This window comes from Aotus nancymaae, unplaced genomic scaffold (assembly GCF_030222135.1).
Source record: "Aotus nancymaae isolate 86718 unplaced genomic scaffold, 86718_ANA_hifiasm-v0.15.2.pri h1tg000008l, whole genome shotgun sequence".
NCBI classification, from domain to species: Eukaryota; Metazoa; Chordata; class Mammalia; order Primates; family Aotidae; genus Aotus; species Aotus nancymaae.
The window spans coordinates 48,395,731-48,420,635 of NW_026988419.1; positions in this window are offsets into that span (position 1 = coordinate 48,395,731).

Genomic DNA, 24,905 nt, shown 5'->3' on the forward strand with positions numbered 1-24,905 from the left:
CAAAGGATCCTTTTGGAGTTGATTTCCAGTTTTGTTCCACTGTGGTCTGAGAGAGTGCTTGATATAATTTTAATTTTCTTAAATTTATTGAGGCTCATTTTGTGGCCTATCATATGGTCTATCTTGGAGAAAGTTCTATCCACTATTGAGTAGAATGTATAGTTTGCAATTGTTGGGTAGAATGGGTAGAATGTTCTGTAAATATCTGTTAAGTCTATTTGTTCCAGGGTATAGTTTAAGTATGTTGTTTCTTTTTTGACTTTCTGTCTTGGTGACCTGTCTAGTGTGGTCAGTGGAGTATTGAACTCCCCTGCTATTATTGTGTTGCTATCTATCTCATTTCTCTAGGTCAATTAGTAATTGTTTTATAACTTTAGAAGCCCCAGTGTTAGACGCATACATATTTAGGATTGTGATATTTTTCTGTTGGACAAGGCCTTTTATCATTATATAATGATCCTTTTTAAACTGCTGCTTGCTTTAAAGAGATCCAAATACAAAATGGCCAAAAGATATAAACAGGTATTTCACAAAAAGGATATATGAATGGTAAATGACCATATGAAAAGATGTTCAACGCCAGAAGCCAGTAGGAAAATGGAAACTAAGACTACAATGACATATTACTAAACACGTATTAGAGCAGATAAAACATATTTTTAAAATGTGACAACATTAAATTCTGGTGAGGATGACAACGTAGATCTTGCTGGTGGAAGTGTAATATGATATACCCATTCTCAAAAGTTTCACATTTTCTTTAAAATTTCAGAAAAGAAAAACATGTACACGCCATATACCTAGCAATCACATGGCTTTTATTCAAAAGGTTACATCTAAGCAAAACCAGTGCAAGGATGTTCATAGCAGCTTTATTTTGAATAACCTCAAAATGAAAACAGCCAAACTCCTTTAAAAGTTAAATGACTAGGGCAATTGTGGTACATCCCTACCGTACGATCTCATTTGGCAACTTAAAGAGAATGGGCAAATTCTTCTAATTTGGGTCTTTTCTGCAAGGAACTTAGAATTCACTGCATGATGCTAACAACAAATAAAAAGCTAAATACAATTTTTAAAAATCAATAAAGCTTTTTAGATATTTCAGAGAAGTGAGGTCATGGGGTAAACCACAGTGCCCAAAATTGGAGGAACAAGACAGACGCACACACAAAAAACACTTATCAGAGCAGATGTCTCCCCAGGAACCACTTATCATGGTAAGAAAACCTAAATGGTAATTAGACAATTGCTGGAGGCTCAAGATGGACAAGTCTGAGAGTTAAAATCTCCATGGGGACTCAGTCATAAGGAACCCTAATGCTTTTGTGTGTTTATTTCTAGGAGTTATACTGGGTCATCACACTGAATGTCAGAGAAATAATCCCCTTCTGCTTTGAGCAGAAGAGGGTAGAAGTAACCACTTTGAAATATACTAGAACACTCTGTTCTTAAGAAGGCTTTTCCTCAGAAGAAACTATTTTTATCAGAGCCTTAACCTATTAGCTTTACCAGAGTCTAACCCACCCAGGGCAAGTAAAACACCCTACTTCAGTTGCCTCTAGCCTACTAAGTGGAGGAAGAGAAATACTAAAAATCTAGCACCTTATACTTACCTTGTCCCATCTAAGTAGAATGGGAGGGAACAAAGAAGCACTGGTGAAGTCCACAGGCCAGGAGCACAAACTCCCCAAAAGACTAAGACCTAATAATAAGACTACAGATTGCTTTCCTCCTGCCCCGACATTACAATTACATTACTAAAGAAAAATTTACTGCCTTTTAAAAAAAAATTACCAAATACATCATGTTTACCTTCCAACAAAAACTAGAAGGCATACTGACAGGCAAAATAAAAATAAGCCCCACACAGTGTGAGAAAGCTAAATAAGCATTATAACAGTGTCAGATTTGACAGGAATATTAATATTAGAGTTATCCAAGCAGGAACTTAAAATAAATTTAATTTAATTTAATTTAAACAAATCTTACAGTTAATATGCTGAGGGTTTTGATGAAAAAAAGTTGACAACATGTAAGAACAGGTAAATAATGTAAGTAGACGGGAAAGTTATAAGAAAGAATGAAATAGAAATGTTGGAGATAGAAGCACTGTAAAAGAAATGAAAAATACCTTTGATAGGCTTCTTAGTAGATTGGAGGAGATGAGAAAACTATTTCTGACTTTGAAAATATACAAACAAAACAAAACAAAATAAAACAAAAAAAAACCCTGAGAACAGAATATCCAAGAATTCTGGAACAACTAGTTCCAGAGTTACAAAAAGTGTAATGTACACATATTGAGAATACCAGCTATAGAAGACAAAAAGAAAGGAACAGAAGAAATATTCAAAGCCATAAATGACTAAAACTGTCCCTAAAATAATGTCAGATACGAAACCACAGATCCAGAAAGCTCAGAGAATACCAAGCAGCATAAATACAAAAAAAAACTTACACCTAGGTATAACATATTCAAGCTTCAGAAAATCAAAAATTAAAAAAATTTGAACAAAGCCAGGGGGAAAAATATCTATAGAGGAGCAAAGATTAGAACTATATTCAACTTCTCAGAAACCATGCAAGCAATTAATGTAGTAAAATATTTAAAGTTTTGCCAGATTATGTATGCTTTTGTACAAATAAAATGAAAGACAGCAATGAGATAAGATATGAGAAGAATTCGGAATATTTTGTGAATGTAAGATACTTATTCTAATTGTGATGCAGTACAGTGTTATTTCTAAAGTGGACTTTAGAAGTATAACTGATATGAAAAGATGATAAGAAAGTAGAAAAAAGAATTTATATAATGTGCTCAATTAAAACCACAAAAATGTGTGAAAAACAAAATAGAAAGAATAAAGGCAACAAATAGAAATCAGTAACAAATATAGTAGATATTAATCTACCTATATCAATAATTAATAGGCATGAATTAAAAGACAGATTTTTAGAGTGCATAAAAAAATAAGACCCAATTTTATGCTGTCTGCAAGAAACTCACTTTAAATCTAAGAACCATAATACAGAAAAAGTAAAGAATGGAGAAAGATATATCATACTACCTCAATCAAAATAAAGTGTGAGTAGCTATATCAATTGCAGACAAAGCAGACTTAAGAACATAGAATTCCATCAGGGATTATGAAAAAAATTGATAACCTAGATAATGGGATTGCTGGGTCAAAAATTTAGAAACAACTCAATTTAACAACCTAACATTACAACTAAAATAACTGGGAACCAAGAGCAAACCAACCCCAAAGCTGGAAGAACACAAGAAATAACCAATATCAGAGCTGACCTAAAGAAGACAGAGACATGAAAAACATTCAAAAGATCAATGAATTCAGGAGCTGTTTTTTGAAAAAGAAAAAAAAAATGATAAAATAGACTGATAGCTAGATGAATAAAGAAGAAAAGAGAAAAGATCCAAATAAACACAATTAGAAACAACAAAGGGGAAATTATCACTGACCCCACAGAAATACAAATAACCATCAGAGAATATTATGAGCACCTCTATGCAAACAAACTAGAAAATCTAGAAGAAATTGATAAATTCCTGGACACATATGCCCTCTCAAGACTGAACCAAGAAAAAACTAAATCCTGGAACAGACCAATAATAAGCTTTAAAATGGAAGCAGTAATAAATAGACTATCAACCAAAAAGAGCAATGACCAGACAGATTCATATCCAAATTCTATCAGATTTACAAAGAAGAGCTGGTACCATTTCTACTGAAACTATTTTTTTTAAATTGTGGAGAAGGGACTCCTCCCAAATCATTTTATAAGGCCAGCATCATCCTGATACCAAAACCTGGCAGAGACATGACAAAAAGTAGAAAACTTCAGGCCAATACCTTTGATGAACCTGAGTACAAAAATCCTCAAGAAAATAAAAATATTGGCAAACTAAATCCAGCAGCACATTAAAAAGCTTATCCATCATGATCAAGTAGGCTTTATCCCTGGGATGCAAGTTTGACTTAACCTTCACAAATCAATTATTGTGATTCATCACATAAACAGGACTAAAGACAGCAACCATATGATTATCTCAATAGATGCAGAAAAGGCTTTTGATAAAATTCAACACCCTTCATGTTAAAAACTCTCAATGAACAAGGTATTGAAGGCACATTCTGCAAAATAATAAGAGCCATATATGACAAACCCACAGACAACGTCATACTGAATTGGCAGAAGCATTCCCCTTGGAAACCAGCACAAGACAAGGATGCCCTTCTTACCACTCCCATTCAAGGTAGTATTGGAAGTCCTGGCCAGGGCAATTAGGCAAGAGAAAGAAATAAAGGGTATTCAAATAGGAAGAGATGAAGTCCATCCATCATCAAACCATCACCATTTGCAGATGACATGACTCTATATCTTGAAAACATTATAATCTCAGCTCAAAAATCTCCTTAATCTGATAAACAACTGAAGTCTCAGGATATAAAAATAAATGCACAACAATTAACTAGCATTTCTGTACACCAATAACAGCCAAGCAGAGAGCCAAATCAAGAATGCAATAACATTCACAACTGCCACAAAAAGCATAAAATACCTAGGAATAGGGCTAACCAGGGAGGTGAAAGATCTCTACTATGAGAATTACAAACCATTGCCCAGAGAATTCAGAGATGACACAAGCAAATGAAAAAATATTCCATGCTCATGGATTGGAAGAATTAGTATCATTAAAATGACCATATTTCCAAAGGCAATTAAATTTGTAAAAAGGAATGGGCTACTGATACAGGCAGTATCTCATCTGGATTACTGTATAATAAAAACCAATCCCAAAAGCTCACCCTCTATATGACTCCATTTATATAGCATTCTCATATGAACAAAACAATAAAGATGGAAACAGATCAGTGTTTCTAGTGATGATAGGGGTGGTGGTAAGAAGAGAATAACAGATGACTAAAGTGGGCAGCCTGAAGGGGAACTTTGTATTGAAGAAATAGTTCTATAGGTTGATTGTCATGGTGGTTACCTGAATTCACACTCACACAGAGCTACACGCATACACTATACCAATGCCAATTCCCTTTTTGATATTTAATTATAGTTATGTAAAATATAATCACTGTAGGAAACTTCTTGCAAGGTATACAGAGCTCACTGTACTTTTTTGTTGTTATCATAAATTTACATTTATTTCAAAACAAAAAGTAAAAAGAAAAAGGGTAATTGTTGACTATGTATTTCTGACTAGTTTTAGTCTAATGACAGGAAAAAAAAGATAATTTTTAAAACTCTCCTTAGAGGTGTTCTGTTTGTAGGTGTGTCAGAGGTACCCAAGACTACTGGTTTGAAGGTTCCCTAGAGGGATTCATAGAATTCAGCACATAGTTTTACTCACAGCTGTGATTTATTACAACAAAAGAATACAGAACAAAATTAACTAATAGAGAAGTTGCATGAAGCAAATCTGGGGAAACCAAACACAGTTTCCGAAGGGTCCTCTCCCAGTAGAATCACACAGAATGTGCTTAGTTTCCCCAGGAAGAACATGTGAAATGTTTTCAGCTGGGAAACTTGTTACAGAATCATCACCCACAGTTGTTACTGGGCCTAGTCAAATAAGGGGCCTCTACCTGGTATGTACAAAAATTCCAGACTCTTAGAAGGAAAGTAGGTGTTCAGGATATGCCGTATTGCTTACCCAAACAGTTTAGAAACAGTGAGCAATTCTTACCAGTTAGGAATGTAGGAACAGTCCTGAAATCCAAGTTCCCAGATGCCAGCCAAGGGCTCATCTTGCAAGCAGACCTTTTCAAGGATAGCAATTTAAGCCCACTATATGAACACTTTTCTGTAGAGTAAGGACATACATATTGTAAAATTAAGCAAATAAATAAACTTATGTCAAATATAAATGTATGACATTATGAGAAGCAGGCATTCATGTTATGAGAAACCAAATATGGAATGGGGATCTAGTAAGGCAAGGATGAAATCTGTGGTGTTTAGAACTGAAGATAACAATAAAAACATGATTTTTTAAATCTACCTATCAATATATCTATCTACCCACCCTCCTACCAACCTACTAACCTATAGTTCTTTCGTTAAAATGATCCAAGTGGAATATCAACCCGATAGGCATTAACGCATCAAGCAAATATATCTTGCTTCTCCAAACTATTCTTCACTTAAGAGAACAAGTAAATTTTGAAGAAATAGTTGATTTGAAGGTTGGGGCAGAGAAAGTACAAAATAAACTTGTAACACTTCATTATGCCAGAAAGTAAGAAAATACTATTAAAAGGGGAGGGACTCAAGTCAATGTGAAAATGTTCGCACTAGCCAATTATGGAACAATTATGGAATGGATTATAATCCACTGAATATGAGCCCATAGTGATTTTAAGTAAGCACATAAATAAACAAATAAAGTAGGTATAAAAATAATAGATTAAAGAAATCTTCCTGCACCAATTTTTTTATTCTTATTTCAGACAAGAATAGTCAATGAATGTCAAAACTGTCAGTTAAAATATGATGGGAATGGAATACTTACATAGTCTCAGAGAATCTCAACAGGCTACTACTTTTTTATTGATGTAAAGATCCCACCTACATTAAATACATCAAATTAACACACAACCACTGGGACTTATGGACATTATTACCACACGCTGCCGTGTGTTGTGTTAAATTTTTGCCAAAAATGTGTAATGTGAATCTAATCATGTGAAAACAAAGAGAAATCCATGTATTCTCCTAAAAGTGTCTGTGTTATGAGATGCAAAGAAAAGGTGAAGAATTGTTTATGGGTAAAGGTGACTAAAGAGGCACACAAATAAATAAAAGCATTATCCTGGATCAATTAAAATATTATATATAGATAGATATAGATATAGAGCTCCATATAAAAAGATATGGAGATCACTGGGACAATTGAAAGAATTGGAGTATAGTGAATTCGATTTAATTATTATATCAATAGTAAAGTTTCTGAACATGTTAATTGTACTGTGAACATGTAATAGAATGTCCTTGTTCCTATGAGATACAGGTTGAATTATTAAGGGATAATTGGTTGTGTCTGTAACTTACTCTCAAATGGTTCAGCCAAAGGACACAAATGTCAGAGAGATAGAGAGAGGGAGACAGGAGAAAGGGAGAGAGAAAGAGAATAAGAGAAGATATAGTAAAGATGGCAAAATGATGAAAATTGGCAAATATACATAAAGGTGTACAGACGTTTGATGAACAGTTCTTGCAACCTTTATATAATTTTCAAAGCTTTTAAAAAAATGGCAAGCTTTTAAATAAAAGCAACTTAGGAACTGTTTTTCATATACATGGTAAATTAATGAAAATAAAGCTACAGAGTTTTTAAATGTCATTAAACACTGAATATGTTGACTGGACCTAATTTAGAGGAGTGGAAGTCAAGTCATGGAATTTTCATATTCTTTTTAAATTATGTAAATTAAATTAGAAAGTGAAAATGTTAAGCTACCATCTGGTCCAGTTACTTGAAAACATTTTCATTAACTGATTAAATTACATTACTTTATTAGTTTTATGTAAGTAGCTTTTGCTTTTTTTTTTTTTTTTTTTTTTTTGAGAAAGAGAGAGAGAGAATAGGAAGGAGAAAAAAGGAAGAGAAAGAGAGAGAGAGAATGGGGAGGAGGGAGAAGGAAAAGAAAGAGGGAGAGAGAATGGGAGTATTGCTTTCTTGCCCAGGCTAGAATGCAATTTAGTAATGGGTATTGAAAAGCTCTTTTATACTGATAATTATACTTAATGATGTAATCAGGAAGGAGTAAGGGAAGAAGATAACAAACAAACAGCCAACCAATATTTAATTTAAACCTATGAAATGCTATGCGATTACTGAGGAGTGATTTACTTCCAATTATATAGTCACCTTTGGAATAGGTGTGAGGTGGTAATGTATGTTTTGTGTATTTGAAGTGGAGAGTACTATAAATATTTATTAAGTTTACTTGTTCCGGGTCTGAGTTCAAGTTCTGAATATCCTTGTTAATTTTCTATCTCGTTGATCTATAGAATCGTTAGCTCTTCTTGTTGCATTGATCCTTTTGCCATTGTGTAATGTCATTCCTCGCCTCTTTTGATCTTTGTTGCTTTAAAGTCTACTTTATCAGAGGTGAGAATTGCATCTGCTGCTTTTTGTTTATTAGTTTATTTTTACTCTCTGTTCAATTGGTAAATCTTCCTCCTTCTCTCTGAGTCTTTGTGTATTGTTTCATGTAAGATGGGCCCGGATGCTCATGTAAGATGGGCCCGGATGCAGCATACCGATGGGTTTTGGCTTTTTATCCAATTAAAATATATGTAAGTTTAATACCAGCATTTGATGCTAGCTGGCTGTTTTGCCCATTAGTTGATGTGAATTTTTTATTGTGTTAAAGTTCTTTGCTTTTTGATATATTTTTGGAAAGGCTGATATTGGTTGTTCCTTTATATGTATAGTGCTTCTTTCAGAAGCTCTTGTAAAGCAGGCCTGGTGGTGGTGAACTCTCTAAGTACTTGTTTGTTCGCAAAAGATTTAATTTTTCCTTCGCACATAAAGCTTAGTTTGGCTGGATAGGAAATTCTGGGTTGAAAGTTCTTTTCTTTAAGGATGTTAAATATTGGTCCCCACTCTTTTCTGGCTTGTAGGGTTTCTGCTGAGAGATCTGCTGTAAGTCTGATAGGTTTCCCTTTATGGGTAACCTGAACTTTCTCTCTAGCTGCCCTTAGTATTTTCTCCTTCATTTCAACCCTAATAAATCTGGCAATTATGTGCCTTGGGATTGGTCTTCTTGAAGAATATCTTTGTGGTGTTCTCTGTATTACCTGGAGTTGAATATTACCCTGCCTTGCCAGGTTGGGAAAATTTTCCTGAATGATATCCTGAAGAGTATTTTCCAACTTGGATTCATTCTCTTCATCACATTCAGGTACACCTATCAAACGTAAATTAGGTCTTTTCACATAGTCCCATATTTCCTGGAGACTTTGCTCATTCCTTTTCATCCTTTTTTCTGCATTCTTGTCTTCTCGTTTCATTTCACTGAGCTGGTCCTCGACTTCTGATATCCTTCCTTCCGCTTGATCAATTCGACTGTTTAAACTTGTGCATGCTTCGCGAAGTTCTCGTGTTGTGTTTTTCAGCTCCATCAATTCACTTATATTCTTCTCTAAATTGTCCATTCTCATTAACATTTCGTTAAACCTTTTTTCAAGGTTCTTAGTTTCTTTGCATTGGGTTAGAATAAGTTCTTTTAATTCACAGAAGTTTCTTATCACCCACGTTTGGAAACCTGCTTCTGTTATTGGAATACCGGTGTAATCTATTAAGCCTTGTTCCGTTACTGATGAGGAATTGCAATCCCCTGTAGAGGGAGAGGCATTCTGATTTTGAGTATTCTCTACCTTTTTATGCTGGTTTCTTCCCTTCATTATATATTTGTCCGTCTGTCGTCTTTATAATTACCGACTTTCTAACTGGGTCTCTGACGTCCAACTTGTTGATTCCCTGCGCCGAAATCTGAGCAATCCACTGAGCCGGCCAAAAGAGCGGTGTTAAGATTGATGGTGCTTTTCTGCCCGGGAATATCCGGACTCTGCACCAAGAACTGGCGTGCTAAGGCACCAGCAAAACCGCCACGCCGGCCACAAGAGTCGCCCTGGCGACCCGTGGAGCTCCTCCACTGGGAATCTCGTGGTCCGTGAGCAACTAATATTCGTCTGAAAGTGTGGCGTCCTCTCGTTCTTTGCGCTTTCACTGGGAGGTACGTGCCCGAGCTGCTAATCATCAGCCATCTTGGATCTCTCTCCAGCTTTTGCTTTTTACAAAATGTACAGCTGACTCATAGATAATCAAAGTCCTACTTGAGCATAAGTGTTATGTCACACAAAGGCCTAAAGGGGGCCCCATTGAGAATCTAAACCAAAGGATTCTCTTGGCATCTCAAGGTATCTTAGTGCTGGATTAAGGCTGATGTCTAGGAATCTACACATAATTCACAGAAAACAAACTGTCTCATTCCTCATTGGTAAATTTAGTTCTCTTCCCATTAACATCTTTGAGGAGGATTGTAATTGGCGACTAGTGTATGTTAAAGGGGCTCTTTAAGCAAGCCCAGAGAATGCCACAGGACAGAATTACCACCTTTCATAAATCTTGATATAAATGTAAAAACATGTATTTCAGCATATTCAAATGTATTATACTCTCACATTAACTCTCTAAGATTTCTCACCCAAAATGTTTCCTATAGGAGAGAACCAAACAGACAGGAAAGAACAATAGGAAAGTTCACTTGCCAGAGTTTGAAAGGGAAGTGTCCTGGAGATAGAGCATCTGTCAGGCCCTTTGTATCCGGACTCTTAGATCTCCAGCCTGGCCTGCCAGCCTGGGCTCTTGTATCTGGTCTCAGAGAATATGAAGTACTTAGGTCACCACATTATTTTGTGTTTGGGAGGTTACAGCTCTGCCTAGAGATTCCCCAGCTCAGACTTTTGTCATTGCAAGCCGCTAACAATACTCACATATCATGCTTTATAATAGCACTTGTAGGTGCCATCCTACTATCCTGTGTGGAACATTGGAATTGGTGGCTAGAGTATCTTAAAAGAGCTCCATTAGCAAACAAAGTGAGTGCATAAGTCAGAGTGACGTCTTGCAACCCCAGTTTACCCTCCATATCATTTACATATGACAGGGACAGCAATGCAGCAACCACCTTAAGATGATAAAACAAAGGACAAACACAGCACCCTAATGAATTATGTAATGCCAAAAGCCAGTATTTCTTAAGATTTAAGTCTCACTCAATTTCTTCACACATAATAGAGTGAAGATTAGTCTGAGGCAATCAGTGCACAACCCTAGGCAACATGATTGGGTATAGTTTTGCCAAAATCCTTCCCTATTTATTACAAAAGGAGTTCATTTGTATGACATCTACCTCAATTTGAAACAGTTTTTTATGCATGGAAAGACAGGCCTAATATAAGCTTACATACACAAAATTAATGGCTATTTCAGGTGGATTTTCAAAAATATATGCATATCTAAAATGAGATAATGACATTGGCCAGCATGCTATGTTTTCAGCAATATAGTATAAAAACTTACTTTGTCCTATTTTGGGGCTTAAAAATAATACTAGATTTCAAAAGAAAATTTCAATTCATTAGAGAACAAAAATTCATAATTTTCTTATGAGATTATTTATTTGAAATTATCAGTGCCTTATCAAGAGTGGAGACTGGGAAGAAATAGATAAAAAGTAGAAAAAGATACAAACTTGCAGTTATGTAGGATGAATAAATCTGGAACTCGAATGTACAGCATGAGGAATATAGGTAATAATGTTGTATACTGAAAACTTGCTAAGAGAGTAGATTTCAGAGGATCCTACTACAGAAAAGTAACTGTTGAAAGTGATAGGAATGTTAATTTGCTTATACTATGTGTATGTGTATCAAATGTACATTTTAAATATATCCAATAAAAATGGGCTTAAAAAATAAGTATTTCATAAAACAAAGTATTTGGTAAAAATTATTTTACTTTAAAATTTCATCTTTCTTATTTAAAATAGTTTTTAAGTGATATTATAATGGAAAGTTTTACAACTACCATAAACTCTTCTTTGAAAACTTCAACACCTGAAGAAATATCCACCAAGATAATATTGTAACTAGGAGTATAAAAATAATAGTATCACGGCCTTTCATGGACCACAATAAAGTTATTTTCTTTATGCTATTTTAAGCTTTTATAAACTAATTGAGTTCTTCCCTGAAAAGCATTGACTGGGCATCAAGGTGCTCAGTTAATACTCATTCAGTTTTAATTACTTATTTATATTAAAATATCAGAAAATCATATGAAGAAAATGTAGCATTCTTCCATATTTTACTACTTATCCATGAACCTCTAGCTTTTCATAATAAACTTTTTTCCTGTTGGTTTTTGTTCCAATATGGCCTAAGAAGCAAAAGAATCTCTAAACATCCCTAGAATGTTTTCCATTGATACACCTGACAATTTCTATTATTTGTCTCAAAAAAATAGTATGATTACTTTATGATTATTTATATGTGGCTTTGCTAGAAAAGAACTGAACATTCTTAGTTGATATATAACAGAAATAAACATATATTCATTTTCAAATAAATATTTTCTTTGACAATGATGCTACATCTATAAGAAACCGAGTACATTTCATGGCTATCACCGAGCCCTTATGCAGCCGTCCAAATTTTGGATGTGAGGGAATTAAAGTAACACAGACAGAAATGCAGTATGTATAGGTAGTGGAAGCCTGAATACTTCTTTGTTTAAAGATAGCTAGATTTGCAATATTTCCATGTTCATCATACTGAGTTATAATTAATTTGGTGACACAATTCACAACTATAATAGTACTTGTTAAAAGTTAGGCTATCAAAACACAGAATATAGCTACTACATTAGTAAAGACTGACATCTTCAATTAAACAAACACTGTCTGAATCTGGTAAGCAAATATAACATGAGGCAAATTTCCCAAAAGTGAGTAATGAGAAATGTTTGAAATATACACCTACTATATTCTTTTCTGTATCTTCCCCAGAGTTAAGGAGAGGTTTGGGGACAGGTTGAGGGGAAAGATAAATACAATGCAGGGCAAGTATATTGTTTGCTATAATTTATCTGAGATTTACCCACCCTTCTTGGTATCAGAAAGGAGGGACTAGTGAGTGACTTGTAATTAGAATAATTCTAAATTGCAAACAAACTGAAATAAAATATGGTATTAACATGAGTTAGTAATTAGCTCTTGTCCCATTATTGATGTTTTCTCATCATCTCTACACAAAATGGCAGTATCCTGGCTTAACTTACGACGTTTTTTATCTTTATCTTTATATATTGAAAATTTTTCTAGATGAGTCATGAAAGCTAAATGTGTGTGTGTGTGTGTGTGTGCGTGTGTAATATAACTGTATTTTGATCATATTATTCATTTTTGAGAAATCTAAATGTCTAACTGAAATTTATACTTGTGTCAACTAAGGACAGTGCCTGATTCAGGAAATTTCTTGTGATTAGATATTATGACTGTATCACAACTATATACCTTTTGCCACACTGATAAACTATGCATTTCCTCAATGTGAATTCTTTTCAACAGGAAAAAGCAAACATTATTACTCAATCAGATCTTCTTAGTTAAAATATGTGAATTGTATCATAAATGTAGACATTTCAAAATAATAAGTATTTCAAAAGAGTAGAACTTAAATATCCTTCATGCTAGAGTCTAAAGCAAAGTTGGCAAGCATATTGAGACTTTAAGTTTGTTCTTAATGATGCTCCATTTCAGAGACATTCTGAGACATTCTTAATATTTGTTCACCTTCTCTTGTATCTAAGAAAAAATCTCCAAATTTGTCAATGTTTTTCACATCCCCCCAAAACTACATATTTACATTACTATTTCATCAGTTATATTACTTAATTTTTCTAGGCATGCTATATTCTGATGTTATTTGGCTAAATGCATGTAGCTGCTATTGAAGAATAAATTAAACCAAAGTTAATTAGGCGAGATGATCTTATTCAAAGTCATTGAATTATTATTGAAATAGTGGGTAGAGGCAGAACTCAGTATGAACTAAGCTCTGCTTAAACAAGGGTCCATTAATCAACCTCTCTTCACCTCTCCCTTCTCATAGAAGAAATAAGTTCTAGTGTTAAATTGCACAGTAGTGTTACTCTAGTTAACAGTAATTAATTATGTATTTCAAAATAGAAGCGAAGATTTGAAATGCTCCCAACACACAAAAAGATGCATATTTGAGGTGATAGATACCCTAAAAACTCTGATTTGATCGTCACACGTTGTATGTATGTATCAAAATATCACATGAACTCCATAAATATGTACAATTATTGTGTATCAATAACCAAAGAAACAAAAACAAAGGGCTATGAGTTTTTAAAAGCTGAGGCAGGAGGGTGAGTTATAGACCATTTGTGTTTGCTTACTGCCTTTGCCCAAAAGAAGAGTAAACTTTCCCTTTTTGGTAGAGGTCCTTTGGAAGGCAGTTCCCTGCAGAAGTTAGGCCCCTATTTTCCCATAGAAACTGAAAGATAGGGGCACTATCTTCCTTAATATTACATTTCAAAGGAATGCCTCCCAGGTCTTTGAGAAAGACATTCTTGAGTTGTAAAACTGGCAAGAAGCTTTTAAAAAGATTTACACCTCAAAGGAACAGAGGAATGAATTTACAATGACAAGATTAGTAAATGCTCTTAAAAAGAAAGAAAGAAAGAAAGAAAACCATGGGTCAGGGGCTTTGAGGCAGAAAGAACCCTGTTTAAAGTTTGGTCCAGCTGAGAGAAACTGTAAGGCCTTCTTGATCACTGTGATTTTGCTCATAGTTAAAACTCAGTCTCTAATGGTAGTAATTGGAGTTGCTGAAATGATTCTGGGGAAATAGCTGTGGTATATTCAAATCACTACTCCTGAATTTTTTTTTTCTCTTACACAGAATGAGGATGTTGGGCATAATTATCTCTCAATTTAATTCCAATTTAACATTCTAAAGTCCTATTTTTCTAAGATTCTTGCTTGTTTATATTTTCTTATATAAAGAAGAAGAATAAAGGTGGAGAAGGAATGAATATAATTGATTGCTGTTTGATAAAAGCATAGCTGAAAAGAAAAATATATAAAAATAGCATTAATAACAACAGCAAATGATCGAATGTTCAAATCTTTAACAAGAAGAAAAGCTAGGTGTCTATAGTGCTGCATTCCAAAACAACTTTGTTTTCGTGTAAAGTTCACGTCAATTATGTTGTGATAACTTGCTTGTATTGATGATGATCTTTTTTCATGAGAAGTGCCGATAGCTGATCTTATTGCCTTTTTACACTTTCCACCAGATTCTCCAGTTTCATCTAGGATAAATGTTGTAAAAATTTATGTGAAGTCCTTTCTGATTAATCATTAGGCTTACATGTTTCCAAATTAACTAGACTATCATTAGCCAAATGCCCTTTCAAGGGTTTGCGCTCTTTCTAGTTACATCCTGCTGCTATAGTACCCAGGTATGTCACCCACAATTTTCCCTCAATTTTCATAGGCACTTCACTTAGGTATGCTAAGTTTGTTGCAAACTTGAATAAGTCTTTTGAAGATCTGTAGTTTAAAATTGAGCAATACAAGCTAGGCATTTCCTTTGGTTTCTGACAGATAATGATATGAATAAGGCAATACATTTTTTTTCTTTCTTTAAACAAATTTCATTTGACTCATAACTTGTTTCTTTTCTTATCATTTTAAACTTTGGTTTCTAGCAGAGCAAAGAATAATGAAATAGCTGAGAAATTAAATGCCTGTATTCTGATTCAAATGCCAATTCAATTCTAAGAGCTTCGAAAGATGCAGCTGCTTTGAGAGATAAGGAATTAAAGGGTACCTTATGGTATCTATTAAAACTATGATTTAAAATATAGAAGGCCAAATCCTGCAACATCAAAAACTGTCTATTATCGAAAACTTAAAGTAGTAAATGTAGTATTTTAAAAACTCATAATATGAAAAATATGAATATAAAGTTGACAATTTTTGTGGTGCATTTTAGTCTATAAATCTCAAATAGTTTATTCCAAGTTATACTCTACTGTGTATTACAATGCTTTTTAAATAATTTTCACCAGTAATATTTTAAAAAGCAAACAAAAAGTGTGAGTAAAAAATTCTTTCTCTAAAATTATTACTATTCCTCTTAATAAAACCAGAGTTGTGGTATTAATTAAGAATGGATGGCCACATCCCAATTTGTTGTTTTCCTCTAACTTCTCAGTCTCATGAAATCTTTAAAATCTTATAGTTTATAAATCAGTGGTGCCTATTATAGTCATGCTTCATATATTAATGACATATTTAATAACCTTAATGCAATAATAACAGATAATAATTCACAGAATTATGGTATGAATCAGGCACTAAAGTCCTTTGACCTGGCCTCCATAGAGGGCCTTGCATATTTGCAATCATCCAAGAACGAATTAATTAAATAATGTACAGAATCCTTTGTTTCTTCAGATCAGGTACCCAAAACTAGAACAACACTACTCATAATCCTAAAACATTTTCTTTGTTGACTAATACCCTTCAGTTTACAGAGTACTTCTTTCTATACCTAACTTCATATCCTTGGAAAACAGGATGACTAGGTTTCATTGTTGGGATAGTTTGTGGATTGAGCCTATGCTAACATTGAAATAGACAATTGGTAGGGGTGTAGGGAAAGACAGTTTAATTAGTAGAACTGAGAAGACAAATTAACTTGTCAAATACTTTTCAACACAAATGCAATGTTGTTCCTCAACAGTAGATACAATCTTCTTGTTTGATTGTTTCTGTTCATGACCCAACAAGTAGTTCTGGAGACAATCAAGAATTAGCATTGCACTTGTAGGATTTGCACATAGTGACTGAGAAATGTTTTGTATCAATTAAGTTAAATTACCTTTATGCTTGTATATGTGGGGGGCCTAGGTAGAAGGTGTGCGAAGAGTAGTAATAATTTTCTACATTGACAAGTGATTGTATACTGAATAACATTTTTATACAGTTTACTAACACATATTTAATTTACCCCAATGAATTTAAAAATCCAGATTTATTAAATAAATTTGATTTAAATATTAACTTTTAAATTTTTTATTTATCTTTAATAATAATATATAAGTCCAGTAAGCAATGAACATTTTAGATTAGAATAAAATAGTTCTTGAAATATATATGAATAATTTTGTTTTTCCAACATGTCCCATTGTGTTCAATTTGTTTTTCAAGAAACATATAATCACATTTTAAATAAATTAAATGTTTTGTTGCAACAATTATTTTGATAATTGAGAATGAGTAAAAATCAAGGTCATTATAGAAAGAACAAAACACGAAATCACAGTTTAGGACAGAAAAATAAAACAACAAAATAAATGTTGTTATAAGAGCATTTAAGCCAGGATAAAAAGACATAATATATTTTGTTTATTTCTCAATTTTTAAACTTCTAAATATTGAGACATTTGGTAAAGCGGGTCCTGGTGATATTGTTGTCCTAGACACTGCAAATTTTAACGATGACACTGAATACCTTTGTATTTTCATAAGTCAAATTGCTTTGTCTAAAAACGGTATGTTCTGTACTGAACTTTCCTTCCTTTGTCTTTTTGAATGTTGTTTTTACGAGTATTATCAAGTCAAGTGAGACTGTCTATCAAGGAAGAGAGAGTGATCAACCATGAAAAATGATGCCCAATGGCCAAATAAAATGATCATTAACTTTAGCAACATAGAGGCTATTGCTGGCAATTAGTAAGAATATTTTAATGGAGTAGAGGTTAGAGTGGATAGTATGGGTTTAAGAAGGAATGGATAAAAGGACTAGATACTGTGAGTTTGATTGAGTTTTACTTCAAAGGGGAGAAAATAAATAGAATAATGGTTTATTGAAATAATAAGAGTAAAGATGAGACAAAAAAGAAATAGCAGGCAGCATGCAGATAAAAATTATTCAGTAGCAGGAGAGGTGGAGGCTATGGAAGGGATGGGATGGATAGGATTTTTGTTGCCCAGTCCTAGTTACAAGCGGAAGAAGGATTTAACATAGGAGCATAGAGAGTCATTTACGGAAACAAATAGGAAAGATTAGTATGTAGGCATAAAAGCTGGTACATAGGTTATGCCTATGGCCCTATTCTGATTTCTTCAGTGCAGTTGTAAGCAATATTTTGATCTCAGAGCAAAAATAATTCTACCTATTTTCTAGGGTTGTTGAGATGATTACATGAGTTTGTAGATGTAAGAAACTTAGAATGCTGCATGGCATATTGGTATCATCTAACATGTTAGCTACCGTCACAGACATTAATTTGTTCCTATAAATATGTCTGTTGTTAATATCATCAAACTGTTTTGAAAGAGCCCAATTTTTCAAATATTCTTGAAAGGCATGAGTTAAAAATTTTTTAAATAAGCGGTATTGTAAATGAGATATTTTGAATAATAAATACATTTTTTTTTTTTTCCTTTTAGTGTACCTCCTTCTTCAGCATCTGACTCCTGCTATTTACTTTGTTTTCCTGGCCTCTGTCACTTCCTTTCCTATATCAGGTTTTGTCCTCATTGCAGTCTTATTTCTTCCTAAGTGCTGATATCAGTATTCGGCCTAAGAAAATACATGTAACAAGTTTAAAATACCAAATGGAGTTATCTTGTAATTAAAACCTATATATTTTGGTGCTCAAACACAGAGTTGGTTTCTTTAGACTTTTTAAGATTAATGAAAATATGAGACAATAGTGATGTTCTCCCTTGTCTTTGATTCATTTGTCACACTGAAAAAAACTTTATTCATCTAAATCTTGCTTCTATTAATAAAAATGGCAATTGTGCTACATTTAATCAAAGAGAATTGTATAAACAGAATGTTTTTGGTGATGGGGATGAAGTAACTAGTGTTTTGCCAAACGTTAAGGTTTCTACCTGCCCTCTTATAGGTGGTTTTAACTGCAGTGTCCATGACCAGAAGGCATTTTAGCATGACCGCATAGGTTGGAAAGCCCTTGCAGCTGTGGAATCAACATTTTGCTTCCATGTTTCACTGACTCAGTGGGAAGACTATCAAGTGAGGGGATTTGTCATTAATCATGATTAGTGCAGAGATGCTGATTCTCTAAATTTAGTATGTGCATTTTTTGACAATTAATTTTAAGTAAAATAAGAAGTTAAGATCCTCCAAGAATTTTGCCTTCTATTATTTTATATATGAAGTCACTACCCCTTGTATGAGATGGGGTTTAGAAGCAAGCCTCCTAGATGCTTTAATAATTGTCTCCTAACTCTAGTCTGCCAATAATTGTATTTGACAGAATAAAAAAAAAAAGACATTTTCTCTTACCTGAGTTAAAGGGTTTAGAATAACTTTACTTTTATAAGTATATGCATACATTTATTAACATATATACCTGGCAATTAGTTAACATATGCCTTCTACTTTTTGGATGATATAAAATACCCTGGGTTTTGATTTATTTAATATGCTTAAAATTCAGTCTTGTTGAAATTCTTCCCATATGGTTCTACTTATCTTTCTATGCTACCTTCAACTTTAAGTCTGCTCATTCAACCTCTTTGACACATGAGACCATTTAAAATCTACCACTTGCCTGAACTTGTAGCTTCTCTTTGGAGTCAAGAAGTGTCCAGACTAAATGAAAGTCTGAATATGCTACTGGCTACTGGCCTGAATCATTCCAATTTTTCTACTTAGGTCACCATTACCTAAGCATAGAGAAGCAGAAAGAGCAGCTTTCTTTGTATTTGATTCTCTATATGTTTTCCTTATACAAAATGAAAGTTTTAGGAAAAGAAGGTAATGAAGCTGCTGATAAAGTTCCTGTAGGACATTACTCATCAATCAAAGATAAATAATCATGTCTCTATTGTTTATTCCTTTTGTAAGTATATATCTCTAATTATTTTGTTTCATGTGGAGTCAACAGTATTGATTCTTGCTTCTTTGTCTGCATTTAATATGCTGTATCTGCTCTTTGACCTAGCATCAATAATTATCTTTCTCTTGTATTAATTTGAAACCATTTTGTTCCAAAGGAAAATTTCTACTAAGCCAGTTTATAATTGAATTGCCATATAATGAATTATCTAAATGCAATGAGAAGGTTCTAATTGTCTAGGAAGAAAACTTTTGATTAAATGTATGATTAAATTTGAAATATATTTTAAAAGTCATGGGTACAGTGACATTACATATTAACTTTCTGATGAAAATATTTTTTGAAGTGAATAATAGACATTCCATAATGTTATTTTTTTTCTTAAATATTTCCTTCTTTTATTGCTTGTATTATTCATGTTAATCTCTATTTCTGGATAATCTCAGATTTAGGACATTGATAGCAGAGAAATATTTGCATTAGTAGAGACACCATAAAGATTATCTAGACTAAGGCTTAATGTGGACAAAAGAGCTGAGGCTTAGAAAGAGTGAGAAACTTACTTGAGGTCACACTTTTTAAGCAGTTAGTGGAACCACTGGGTCTAAAATCCAAGATTCTTAATTTGAGGGCTTCTATATTTCCTTCTGTGTCATTGTGCTTTCCCTAAAGTGGTAATAGAAATAAAACAGTAGAATGGATTGTGAGAGTAGGAAACTAAAACAAAATTTTAAAATGGTGTGAAAATATTTTGAAAGCCATTTAAAAACTAGAAAATCCTATCATTCAATTGTGTATTGTGTCTCAGTTTATAAGAACATGATAAAACATAAAGGTACTTAGATTTATAAATTGTTAGTCAATAAATCTTTTTATATGTGAAAAACTTCATTTTATATCAATAATTTGAAGCCAAAAGTTACAATAATTTTTTCAAGGTAACAAGTACAATAATAGATAATTAAATTACACACTTAAAGAAGATAGAGATGTGAAATAGTAGTAATAAACAATAATACATAATTAAATTACACACACTTAAGACAGATGTGAAAGAGTAGTAATAAATTATTATTTTGGTTTTGTTCGTAATGGAAAGTCAAATTTTTATTTCTGGTCTCATCTTCAAGCAGTCCTATATTACCAAACTCTTGGAAGTTTAGATGGCTGCTGAGAGAACATGTAGGAGAACAAGTGACAGCACAATTAGGCCCTAAGTGAAACACATCTTTTTTCTTTTTTTAATGGAGCTCTGTCAGATTTTTATAACGTGTAAATTCTTTTTTTTTTTTTTTCTTGTATATAACAGTGGCATGCTTAGATAGGTCCTAATTGACAAAAAGTAGACTTTACTTCTGTCTATAAAAAAAAAAATCTTTTAACCCAAAATTATGAATCAATCCTTTCATCACATTAAGGAAATCTGTAAGCCAGCAAAATTCTAGGCAAGGCTAATTGTTTTATTTAAGTGAGTCTTAAATATATGTTTAGCCATGCCTATGAACACTGTAAAACTAAATAAAAATTTTAAAAATGTAAGATTTTATTTTGTCAGCTATATTACTTATCCCACAAGTCAGTGATATACCTTAAGGTACAATGGAAGTGCAATGCATTTAATGCTAGGCTAGTTGATAAAAATCAATCTGTGAGGTAAGCATTTTACATTGAAAATTAATACTGCATTAGAAACATTGAAAATTAATACCCTGAATCTCCTGAATACAGATAAAGTAAAATGTTTATAGTTTTCTGTATGACACCTTATTTAGTACATCTTGTGCATAGTAAGATTTCAGGGTCAATGAGGAAAGTTAAAAATAATACAAGAAAAGGCAATAAACAAGGGACTAGACATTCTGCTTTTAAAATAACTGTTGATTCAAGTGACAAGTGAGTGTGTCTGTGTGTGTGTGTGTGTGTTGGTGGGGAGTGAGTATAAAGTGATTGGGAAGTAGATAATTCTGATGTCTTTTTGCTGGCCTTTAAGATTTAATCCACTCAATTTCAAAAGCATGTCTTTTATAATTTTAACACATTTAAATGATATGTTTGTTATGGGAGTTAAGATAATACATGTGAAACACGTCACCAACTATGTCGGACTGAATAAATGTTTACTGGATTTGAATTGATCTAAGCCTTGTTTGCTATGACTCATACACAATGTGTTTGGTTAACTCTAAAAAACTACTACCTGCCTGTTTTCTACCAAATCATCCAATGAAAAATAGAAATTTTAAATGATACTTACTCAAGCATCAAGTTAGCTCATGATATGCTTCGGCTCTGTGTTCCTCCCAGAATCTCACCTTATATTTTCTGTAATTCCCATGTGTTGTGGGAGGGACCCAGTGGGAGATGATTCAGTCATGGGGGTAGGTCTTTCCTGAGGTTCTCTTGTGATAGTGAATGGGTCTCATGAGAGCTAACGGTTTTTAAAATGGGAGTTTCTCTGCACAGGCTCTTTCTTTGCCTACTGCCATCATGTAAAATGTGACGTACTCCTTCTTGCCTTCTGCCATGATGTAAGGCCTCCCCGGCCATGCGGAACTGTAAATCCAGTAAACCTCTTTCTTTTGTACATTGCTCAATCTCAGGTATGTCCTTATTAGCAGTTTTAAAATGGACTAATACAGCTCATAAATATATAAATGATAGAACTCTTTTGTACTGTATTTTAAAAAAATGTTTTACAAAACGTTTAATACATTTTCTTACAAGTAATTTGGAAATTACTGTATTATGCTTTCAATGTTTAATTCAAAACATTAAGAATGATTATTCAGCTAGCAGGGGAGCTTGTGTCTGTAATCCAGCTACTCTGAAGGATGTGACAGGAAGATGGGTTGAGGCCAAAAATTTGAGGCTGCAGTGAGGTACGATCATGCTACTGCACTCCAGCATGGGTGACAAGAGTGAGACCCTGTCTCTAAAAATACAATAAAATGCAATACAGTACAATACAATACAACACAATACAATACAATATACATGTTAGTACCATTTGCCAAAGACAAAATTTATGTTAAATGTTTAGTTCTATAAATTTTGAGCAATATGTTCATAATGATGGCTGTGGTTGCCACAAAGTGCCTTGTTTACCTTTAAATACTGTTAATGTGTTATGCATGCAGATGGAAGGGGTGGAACTGTGCACTAAAGTGCAGGGGCTTTAATTGTAGTGTTTGGCAGAGTTGCCTTCTACCTGCCAGTTCACAAGTTAAACCTATTTTCATATAGAGTAAATATACTAAAAACTTCCAGTCTGTTAAACATCCTTATTCTGATTCAGCCTCTTCAAATACTCTTGTGCTGTGCAGCAGTGGTTCTGTGTGTAAATGCTATGTACTGAGGATACACAAAAATACCAATATGGTATATACAGGATAGTGCCTCATACCAATCACATGTCCATTTGTTATTGTGTTTGTTAAAAACCCTTTATCTCTCAGTGTTATAAACTCTACTTAAAACTGAAAAAAAATAAAGGGCATTCAACTAGGAAAAGAATAAGTCAAATTGTCCCTATTTGCAGATGACATGATCCTATATTTAGAAGACCCCATTGTCTCAGCCCAAAATCTCCTTAAGCTGATAAGCAACTTTGGCAGTCTCAGCATACAAAATCAGTGTGCAGAAATCACAAGCATTCCTATACACCAATAACAGACAAACAGAGAGCCAAATCATGAGCAAACTCCCATTCACAATTGATCAAAGAGAGCAAAATACCTAGGAATACAATTAACAAAGGATGTAAAAGATCTCTTCAAGGAGAACTACGAACCACTGATCAAGGAAATAAGAGAAGACACAAACAGGTGGAAAAACATTCCATGTCATGGTTGGAAGAATCAATATTGTGAAAATGGCTATAGTGCCCAAAGTAATTTATACATTCAATGGTATCCCCATCAAGCTACCATTGACCTTCTTCACAGAACTGGAAAAAAACCACTTTAATCTTCATATGGAACCAAAAGAGAGCCCGCATAGCCAAGACAATCCTAAGCAAAAGGAACAAAGCTGGAGGCATCATGCTACCTGACTTCAAACTATACTACAAAGCCACAGTAATCAAAACAGCATGGTACTGGTACCAAAACAGAGATATAGACAAATGGAACAGAACAGAGGCCTCAGAAGTAACACCACATATTTACAACCATCTGATCTTTGACAAATCTGACAAAAACAAGCAATAGGAAAAGGATTCCGTATTTAATAAATGGTGTTGGGAAAACTGGCTAGCCATGTGCAGAAAGCTGAAACTGGACACCTTCCTTACACCTTATACAAAAATTAACTCCAGATGGATTAAAGATTTAAACATAAGACCTAACACCATAAAAACCCCAGAAGAAAACCTAGGCACCACCATTGAGGACACAGGCACAGGCAAGGACTTCATGACTAAAACACCAAAAGCATTGGCAACAAAAGCCAAAATAGACAAATGGGATCTAATTAAATGTAAGAGCTTCTGCACAGCAAAAGAAACAATCATTAGAGTGAACTGGCAACCAAGAGAATGGGAAAAATTTTTGCAATCTACCCATCTGACAAAGGGCTAATATCCAGAATCTACAAAGAACTAAAGAAGATTTACAATTAAAAAACAAACAAACTCATTCAAAAGTGGGCAAAGGATATGAACAGACGTTTTTCAAAAGAAGACATATGCAGCCAACAAATATATGTAAAAATGCTCATCATCATTGATCACTAGAGAAATGCAAATCAAAACCACTTTGAGATACCATCTCACACCAGTTAGAATGGTGATCGTTAAAAAATCTGGAGACAACAGATGCTGGAGAAGATGTGGAGAAAAAAAACACTTTTACACTGTTGGTGGGAGTGCAAATTACTTCAACCATTGTGGAAGACAGTGTGGTGATTCCTCAAGGACCTAGAAATAGAAATTCCATTTGACCCAGCAATCCCATTACTGGGTATATACCCAAAGGATTATAAATCATTCTATTATAAAGACACATGCACACATATGTTCACTGAGGTGCTGTTTACAATAGCAAAGACCTGGAACCAACCCAAATGCCCATTGATGACAGACTGGACAAAGAAAATGTGGCACATCTACACCATGGAATACTATACAGGCATAAAAAAGGATGAATTCATGTCCTTTGTAGAGACATAGATGAATCTAGAAACCGTCATTCTCAGCAAACTGACATAAGAACAGAAAACCAAACACCCCATGTTTTCAGTCATAGGCGGGTGATGAACAATGAGAACACTTGGCACAGGGAAGGGAACGACACTCACAGGGCTAGGTGGGTGGGGGGGGAGGGGAGGGACAGTGGGGTGGGAGCATGGAGGATGGGAAGGGTTAACACCAGGAGAAATGCCT